This window comes from Littorina saxatilis, unplaced genomic scaffold (assembly GCF_037325665.1).
Source record: "Littorina saxatilis isolate snail1 unplaced genomic scaffold, US_GU_Lsax_2.0 scaffold_232, whole genome shotgun sequence".
In the NCBI taxonomy this organism is placed as follows: domain Eukaryota; kingdom Metazoa; phylum Mollusca; class Gastropoda; order Littorinimorpha; family Littorinidae; genus Littorina; species Littorina saxatilis.
In genome coordinates this window covers 135,584-145,223 of record NW_027126284.1, presented here as the reverse complement: position 1 = coordinate 145,223, position 9,640 = coordinate 135,584, and the positions used below count along the sequence as shown (strand labels likewise).

The 9,640-nt window shown below is 39.9% G+C and overlaps 2 long non-coding RNA genes across 2 annotated transcripts; one reads left to right on the top strand and one right to left on the bottom strand.

The window, feature by feature from the left end:
* Positions 1–640: 640 nt before the first annotated feature.
* Positions 641–2,976, top strand: LOC138954746 (uncharacterized). Its single transcript, XR_011451955.1, has 3 exons — positions 641–1,063; positions 1,646–1,700; positions 2,689–2,976. It is a non-coding gene; the product is annotated as an uncharacterized lncRNA (long non-coding RNA).
* A 2,687-nt stretch (positions 2,977–5,663) lies between these two features.
* Positions 5,664–9,382, bottom strand: LOC138954741 (uncharacterized). The gene is made up of 4 exons (XR_011451952.1): positions 8,948–9,382; positions 7,943–8,091; positions 6,722–6,928; positions 5,664–5,968 (listed from the first exon to the last, which is right to left on the bottom strand). It is a non-coding gene; the product is annotated as an uncharacterized lncRNA (long non-coding RNA).
* Between the last annotated feature and the right edge of the window lie 258 nt (positions 9,383–9,640).

Here is a 9,640-nt window from a genome sequence, read left to right as displayed (position 1 = left end):
TCTCACGTAAGTAGGAGCCATTATATGGTGTGCAGGCAAATATAATGTGTTTGTAATTCCTAAACTCGTCAGTACAATTCATTCCGTGACTCAAAAATGGTGATTCAAATGGCTTTTTATGCAACACCTAGTTATGAAATATAATATGTGTGAGTGTGTGTTGGGGGAGGAATAGGGCATCAACACGTCATTGTAGCTAGTTTAAGCATTGAACATGCTATTTGGGATTTCCTGTGCACGTTTTGTTTTCAACTTTCATTCTCACTTAGTCATGCTTGTCGCAGATCCTCCCGCAGAAAAACCACACATTCAGTCACTAACCTCAGGGCGTGACGTATTAAGAAGGGGAGACAAGTTGACCTGTACTGTGACAGGAGGGAAGCCAGTAGTGAATTATGTTCACTTCTATTGTCTCAACCCTGCTCTCCCTGATGAACAAGATGAGATCATGTCAACAACAGTGTCCAGTTCAGTCACGGTTGATCTTGCCCAAGACAACAAAGAACTGGGGATGGCGTGTTTTTGTAACGCTACATGGAAGACGAGGCCTGAGTGGTATCCACTGACTGCCACCAGTTTCTTTCAGTTTGAATGTTAGTTGCTGTTACGTTTTTCGTTCTCTGTGTAGTAGCATGTGTACCAGTGGCGAAATTTTTTTTCACACGTCAGTTGCGGGCTTTCAATCCCGAAGGCTGGTTCCGAGTAACTACGAACGTAATCGGAAGTTCCGATGTTTACCAAGTCAAAGAGCCGAGTCGAACACTATCCTTGCGTCATCCAGGGAGATACTGTACAGATCTCTGCGTCATCTTTGACTTTGCAAGCAGCTTCGGAGATTTCAAAACAACGTTTTTGCCCCAAAAAAGATTGTGGGCTCTTTTTTTTCCTCCTCAAGTTATTTTGGACGTTGAGCGTGGTTTGTCAGACCTATAGCGTTTCGGTTTTTAGTCAAGTTACAAAATGGCAGGCAAGGAGCGAAGGTGATCAATGCGGAAAGAATCTCCAATGATGTTTGCTAATGCGAGAGAATTGGGACGGGCGAACCATTGCATATTAACCAGAGGTAAGTTTCCATGTTTCGTTTTATACTTAGAGTGGGTCTTTGCGAGTATGTGTTGCAACATGTGTCACTCCGCTCACTGTCACTGACAGTCACTGAGTGTCAGTCTCTGACAACAACATTGGATGCATGTACCTGTACGTGTATGTATGTATCCTTGCCTTACGTCAGGTACGAAGATAGTTGCCCTGTACAGGGATTTCCTCATTAATGTGGAGAAGAAGAAGAGTACCACTGCCATGTTTTTGCAACCTCTTTTTGACCCAATTCGAGATGCATGAGACATAATATTTTAAAAATCCTTTTTTTTAAGATTGAATCCAACTTCCAAGACAGTGAATAAAAAATCAAAGCTAGTGCTGGTCAAATGTTTTAATGCTAGAATTAAAAATAGATAACCTTCTCGGAATATAATTGCAAGCAGGTTGGAGGCTAGTTCAAGAATCAAATTGCTGACTTACCCAGGCTGGCTGGTTACAGTGCGTTTCTTTGAAAGGCAATCAATGGTTCTACTGCTCTGCTAGTACTCACCATTTTGAAAGTGATGTTCCCATGATTGGTACTTCATCTATTATTTTATTGCAGGTCTCCTCTCAGCTGAAAAAGCCAACCGATTGCTGCATGGCCAGCGACGAATCAGGTAAAAGGTTTTATTATGTACAACTGTCAGTGTCAGTGTTATGACATACAGTGTGTTTTTTCCTTCCCCTCTCTCTCATTCTCAAGTTCTGGTCAGAATAACTCATGTGGAGGTGTGCGTGTGTGACTGTGAGCAAGACTGTGAGAGAGTGGTGTTTTTTTTTATAATTCAGGTTCAGGGATAATAATAAAATAATGAACACCTACTGACTTAGACTCCAAACCGCAAGCTCTTAGCCTTATTTCACCAGTATGGTGATCACTTCCTCCCGTATTGGAACCATTACTAATATACTAGAAGCGCATGACTTTCAGTGTGTATGTTTGATTAAAACAAAATGCATTGCAGTAAACACTGTCACTGTCAGGATATAATTATCTCAATGAAACTGTGTGTCAAGTTCTATTATTATTTTCCTTTTTTGAGTATGTATAACATGTATATTATGCATGTGTGTAGAGCACAGAGAGCGTAAAACTTTAAAAGGAAAATAATAATAGAACTTGACACACATGATTCCTATGATAATGTAGGACAGTGGCATTGATATCTTTCTAGAATAATATGTCGTTTTACATTCAGTGAAATTTTGACTGAATTAGTGAACTGAATGTATTCAAATATGGTGACAGACATGTATACAATGTAGACAAGTTAAAGTTGTATGTGTGTACATCACTACATGTTCTGTAGCTTACAAGTTACATTGAAAACAGCCTTGACTATAATGGAAATCCACTTAATCACTGTCTTTGGGGTTCCAACAAAAATCAGACGCAGCAGGGGGGGGGGGGGGGGGGGAGTCGTGGGATTTTATTTGAACTTGTCTACCAGGGAAAAAGAATGTTTAAGCTCTTGGCATTTATGTGGGTTAGTGTGTGTATGTGTGTCAGTTACAAACAGTACACAACTTATTACTTTATACTCATACTTAGACTTGTTCTTGTCGTTGTGTTTAAGATCCGTTCGTTTCTCATTCATTTGTCAGTAGTGACTGAAGATGACGAAGACCTGGCCAGTGAATGTGGATGAAAAGCAGTGCTATCCAAGTCCAGCTATGATCGATGGGGAAACTACAGCAACAGCCGCAGAGGATCACCGGACAAAAAGAACTGTTTCCCAGTATTGTAAATGTCCACTCAGTATTGGTTGTATTGAGCATTACAACTTGTTGCTATTGTACATTTTTGTCAATGTTTTAAAGGCCCGCTACGCCTCACAGGGCCGGACTAGGCTAAGAGGAGGGGTGGGGGGGGGGTTGCCAGTGGTGGTCCAGGGTTATGTTCCCCTTGGCGGGGTCAAGGGGCAGAGCCCCTATATTGTGGATGGGTAGGTCATATTCTGAGATAGGAAAATGGTCGCTCCTTGCATGAAACGGCATACAATTTACAATCATAAAAAATGTTTTAAATAAGTGAGGTACATGTTTAGGCTAGGGGGGGGGGGGGGGATTGCGCAACCCCCATAACCCCCCCCCCCCCCCCCCCCCCCCCGGTAGTCCGGCCCTGCCTCATTTAAAAAGTTGTCCTATCGTTTTGAACTGAGCGCTGTCATTGTCCCATAAGAACTCCATTCCTTTGGACGGTGCAATATTCTATATTTTTCTCTCAAGATACACATTTTCAAAAAGAGACCGAGCGCTGAACTGAAGTTGTGCAGTGCGGATCTTGCGTTTTTGGGAATTCCAAACCGTTTGTGATATGAGCTGTTTGGGTACACCTGTCTGCAGCACATTCAAGTTAGGAGTACGGGAGACAACTCCAACTGACCATAAGTCTTGCGTCTGCTTTTGTTTTCAGTTCAAGACATTTTGACGAAGCGCATTGAATTATGCCACCGAAATAAAACTAAGGCCTGTCCACTTACAAAAACTGCTGGGTCAAAGTTCAGTAAATCTTACATTTTCTTAAAGGTACTGAACTTGTCAAATCCAGGTGCACAGAGCCCCTGGGGCTTTTAGTCATACCTCAGGCAGCTATCCGTTAGAAGAACTACCAAGTTTCATTGACTTGCACCCAAAGAGTCAAGAACTGCGATTTTTTTACGAATTAATTTCGTACTCAGACCCGGCTGGTCTTGACCTATTTTTGGATCTAAATTTAGATCAGGTAGATCACCACATCATGCACAAAAAGACATGTAGGAGGATTTTTGAACTGTAAATGCTCTCAGCTGCAACAAAAACGCAAAACGAAGGCTGTGAGCTGCACTGTGCCTTTAAGGAAATGTGCGGCAGTAAAATTGAATTCGGAAAATACATGGAATAACCTGGATTTCTGCACAAAAATAAATAAAACTATTGTGAATACTTCTTCTGCGTTCGTGGGATGAAACTCCCATGTACACTCGTGTTTTTGCACGAGTGGATTTTTACGTGTATGATCCTTTTTACCCCGCCATTTAGGCAGCCATACGCCGCTTTCGGAGAATTGTGAATACTGATCGACGTAGAGTGCCGTTGGAAACAGTCGTTACATTGGATTTCTAGGAAACTGTTTAACAGCGACATCATACATCAGAAATTCCTAATATTTGGCACAAAGATACACATGTATCAATCTACAATCATATAGAACGATTTTTGACAACAGACTACAGTTGAATTTTGATATCTTTTGTCATGAGGATGAACGAATTTCTTACTGCATATTCATTACAATAATTAATTTAAATTCAACTGTAGTTTTTAACAAAAAACACGTTCTTTATGATTGTAGATATAATACATGTGTATCCTTAAATATTATGAATTTCTGATGTATGATGTTGCTGTAAAACTGTTTTCTAGAAATCCCATATGGCGCTGTTAATGCGAGATTCCATTGCAACAGCAGTCTATATCCATCCACAATGTTTTCATTCATTTAAATAAGTCACTTCAAGAATTAACCAGAAAACCAAGTTATTCCTTGACTATTCTTTAAGTTTAAAGGCACAATGCAGCTCACAGCCTTAGTTTTGCGTTTTTGTTGCAGCTGAGTGCATTTACAGTTCAAAAATCCTCCTATGGTAGTAAAACAAACCCAAAACTACCCAACGACGACATCTGTGAAGCTCGACAGTTTCTTGTTCACGCGAGTGCATAAATTAACCTAGTTATTACGTGGTGTTTGGTCTGAGTTCGATTCAAATGAGTGATTCCGGCCTCCATTTTGTTTTACACAAACTCATGATGATGTCTGACATAGTTTGCAGTGACGTGTCTTTTTGTGCATGATGTGGTGATCTACCTGATCTAAATTTAGATCCAAAAATAGGTCAAGACCAGCCGGGAGTCCGAAATTAATTCGTAAAAAAATCGCAGTTCTTGACTCTTTGGGTGCAAGTCAATGAAACTTGGTAGTTCTTCTAACGGATAGCTGCCTGAGGTATGACTAAAAGCCCCAGGGGATCCGTGCACCTGGATTTGACAAGTTCAGTACCTTTAAGTTTGGTAATTTTACTGCCGCACATTGCCTTAAGTCATAAATAAAGGGTTCCAGTAACATACCATTCTTCTTTATTGATTATGAACTTTGGAAGGTTAGATTTAGGAATCAGTTTTTTTTTAAATATTTCCTTGATGTGTTGTAATAAGATCAACCGTCTGCTTGGACATATACTAAAGATCCACTACCTGGCTGCTGTCTGCGGAAAATCGATTAATTCATAGACAAATATGCCTTACAGGGAAGCAGCTAGCCAGTTGACTGTACGTGTGTTTGTGTAGAGGTGTTCTTATTGCATGTTCAAGCCAGGACAGATGGTGACCTGAAACATTTACACATGTATGCAGGACTGCTACTTTAAGCTTAGGTGCAAGTGTGATGATATAATTATTTGTTTGACTGATTATGAGCATTAAAATAAAACTGCAAAAAGAATAGTTACACTTGAGATCTGATTTTGTGCGTGTCTGTGTGTGTGTGCACATGAGGGTGTGTGTGGGCCATTTGACATACTTGCAGAAGAAACCAACAGAGGTAACTGATAAACTGCATTTATTAACACAAAGAGGTAAACAAAGTGAGTTCACAAAAGTAAGAAAAGGCAGTCTCACATACATGTGTGATAGTCTAGGAATACCAATGCATTCACAATATTTAGTACTCGCATGAATGGCCCAAGAAAACTATAGGCTGAGAATGCAAGTTCTAATTTGGCACATTTGTACATGTAGCTGCATCCACTAGACATATATCCATCTTACAATAAAAAAAAAACTAGTGGTTAGGACATGGGCCTGAAAATCTCAAGGTCCTAGGTTCGAATCTCTGCAGAGGCATTTACTTTTTGACTCACATGCGAAGCAAAAGTGAGTCTATGTACTCACCCGAGTCGTCCGTCCGGCCGTCCGGCCGTCCGGAAAACTTTAACGTTGGATATTTCTTGGACACTATTCAGTCTATCAGTACCAAATTTGGCAAGATGGTGTATGATGATAAGGCCCCAAAAAACATACATAGCATCTTGACCTTGCTTCAAGGTCAAGGTCGCAGGGGCCATAAATGTTGCCTAAAAAACAGCTATTTTTCACATTTTTCCCATTTTCTCTGAAGTTTTTGAGATTCAATACCTCACCTATATATGATATATAGGGCAAAGTGAGCCCCATCTTTTGATACCAGTTTGGTTTACCTTGCTTCAAGGTCAAGGTCACAGGAGCTCTTCAAAGTTGGATTGTATACATATTTTGAAGTGACCTTGACCCTGAACTATGGAAGATAACTGTTTCAAACTTAAAAATTATGTGGGGCACATGTTATGCTTTCATCATGAGACACATTTGGTCACATATGATCAAGGTCAAGGTCACTTTGACCCTTATGAAATGTGACCAAAATAAGGTAGTGAACCACTAAAAGTGACCATATCTCATGGTAGAAAGAGCCAATAAGCACCATTGTACTTCCTATGTCTTGAATTAACAGCTTTGTGTTGCATGACCTTGGATGACCTTGACCTTGGGTCAAGGTCACATGTATTTTGGTAGGAAAAATGTGTAAAGCATGTGAGTCGTATGGGCTTTTCCCTTCTTGTACCCCTTAGTTAAAATAAAAATGCTCAATCGAGAGAGAGCAACCGTAAAGTTACCAGCGTAAAAGTAAAGTGTTGAATGCAGCTGTAAAGGTCATGCCAGCAGTGTGGGTCAGTTCTGGTAGCTCTGTCAGCACAGAATGGATTGAATCTGATCATCATCCTCAGCAAAGCCAGGCACCACTCTGCAAGCTGCCTCGGCACCTCACTTCCTGGAAAATAAAGAAAATGTATTACTGAGCACATTCAGACTTTGCTGTGCGCTGATGGGGATATGTTTTTGGTATTGAGAAGAGGGTGTGTGGTGGGGGTGCCGGAAGGTAGGTAGGAAGTAATACATGTACTTGTTCTTCACACAATCAGTGGGATGGAGAATGGTGTGGGTGATACTGACAGTGACAACTATTAACTAAACTGTAAACATTGTTCTGTAATATTACAGGTGCCATCATTCCTTCCTGTGAAAACCATTTATTTATACTTTCATCATTAAAATTAAAAAGAATCTTTCATCATTAAAATTAAAAAGACTTCCTCACAAGAACCTTTCTAACGACATGATATCTTGTTATGCTGCTGATGTGAGCGGTTTTTCCGGAATGTGATGGAAATTTACTATCCCACACACATTCCCTATTTAGCGTTGACACCTTACAGTTTTGTTGAGAAATGTGATGTGAAGTCATTCAGAAAATTCTAACACTGCGCAGGGGCAGTCAGGGTGTTGATACGTTTTACTATATTATATAACTCTTATTCCATGTAAAAAATTTAAAAAAACTATAAAAAAAAACTGGCCAGATCTGTGATTGTGAGCCAAGGAAAGGACTGACTGTATTTAAAATAATTCCAGTAATGAGTAAATCTTTCATTCTAGCTATTTCATGTTTTACTTTCTTGCATCACAATAGTTCAAATCAATGTTCATACAAACAGCATAATGCACTTTATGAGTATAGGGTTGCAACAAACTTTAAGATGGGAAGGAGAGAGAAAATAAAGATATTTGTACCATTATGTATACAAAGTACATCATACCAATTAGTGAATTACCATGCACAGTATTACTATGCATCTTCAAATGTATGAATAATTTCATCTACAAAGTACTTGTAAATGTAATACAATTTACAAAGAACAAAAGACTGCTGAATGATCTACATCAGTACATGCATGTTTATAGCTACAGACTACCATCACCAATACCTTATAAATGTGTAACTTACTCTTCAGGGGTAGTCTGTAATGTAAAGCACCATGCCAAGTCATCCTGATACCTCTCCAGTACATGTATCCATGTTTAAAGGTAAACTGTTGGAACTGAAAGACAGGAGCTGTATGAATGATGCACATCACCTCTGGTTTCTCGGGAGGCCTGAAAAAAACCATAACAATATTAACATAACTATTAACATGTCTTGAAAATGAAATAAGTACTATTTCAACTTCCCGCAGTGGGGCACTGCGGTTATGAAATTAAAGGCCCCTCCTGTTTTTGGAACCGCAGGAGCTTTCTAGTTTGCTGTTAGGTAGATTTTTGGTTCCTCTTTCCTGTCATGCTCTCTTTTTCTTCATGAATTCTTTTCTTTTTTCTGCCTTCTTGCTCATTTACCTGTATTTTTTCCAAAAATCTCTTCTCTTGCCGCTTGTCTCGCGATTCATGTATAGTTTAATCTGTTAGTGTTCTGATGTAAGTCCAGCAGTAGATAGGTTAAGCCTATTTTAACATACTGGAAACTGGTAATCTTCCAGTAGGTATTAATTTAGTTTTACTAAAGCCTGCTGGGACACAAGTAATGGGTTAGTGCATTTGTAAACAGGAATCGCTTGACAAGTGGCCCCCTTCATCCCCCCCTTCCTCGTCCTGATATGGCTCTGAGTAGTCGGCTGGACGTTAAGCAACAAATAAACAAACAAACTATTTCAACTTCACTCAGTATCAGAGCCAAATCACTCACTAATTCAGTAATTGTTTTGTTTATTCTTTTACAACCATAGTTCATACACTGATACAGCAACATTTGATTCTGTGCATATAGATTAAAGATCAAGCATTTTCTAAACTTGAGTAAAAAAAATAAGAACACAACAAGCACACACTCTGTGACTCACAGTCACACCCAGTTACTCAGTAACACACACATGACATACACAACAGATGAATCATGCTCAGTTCTACAAAGGCCACGTTTGCAATGGTCATGTCTTGGATTTTAAAAACAATAACTTACCTGCTGGTTGATCCAAACCGATGATTGACAATCAGTGAGAGGAAAATGTCCGAGGCTGAGGATACTGCCTGTGGTGGGAGGGCGTTCCATTCGCCAATGGTGCGAGGAAAGAAAGACTGCTGTCTGTATGATGTTCTGCAGGCTGGGAGTTTATGAGCCTCAGCATGGATTGAGAGAGTGCTGAGTGCATTCTTTTCGCTTTTCGCTCTATCCTATTAATTCACACATTGACCCTGCAGCAGTGACGATCATTTCTAGATTGCAATCGGCAAAGTTCGTAGCTCGGATTGCACTCATTCCAGCGCTACCGTGTACTGGGTCAGCGAGACACGAACGACAACTCAAATCGATAAGCATCCGAACACATCGGAACTTCCGTTTACGTTCGTAGCTACTCGGAAATAGCCTTCGGGATTGAAAGCCCGCAACTGACGTGTGAAAAAAAAATTTGCGTACCAGTGTTATACTGTTACTTTGGACTTGCAGGATGAAATCCATGTTTGTTGTAGGCAGCCTATCAGAAAAAGCGAGTTGGATGCTAAAGATTTATTCTCACTTGTAAACTGCACATGGAATCATTTTGAATAAGATTGTTATTCTAACTGAATGAAACAAGTTTAGATTACCCAAGTAAGAAAAGCTATCGTTGGAACATGCGTATGTTTCCTATGTTTGAGTGTTATGACGTGTAGT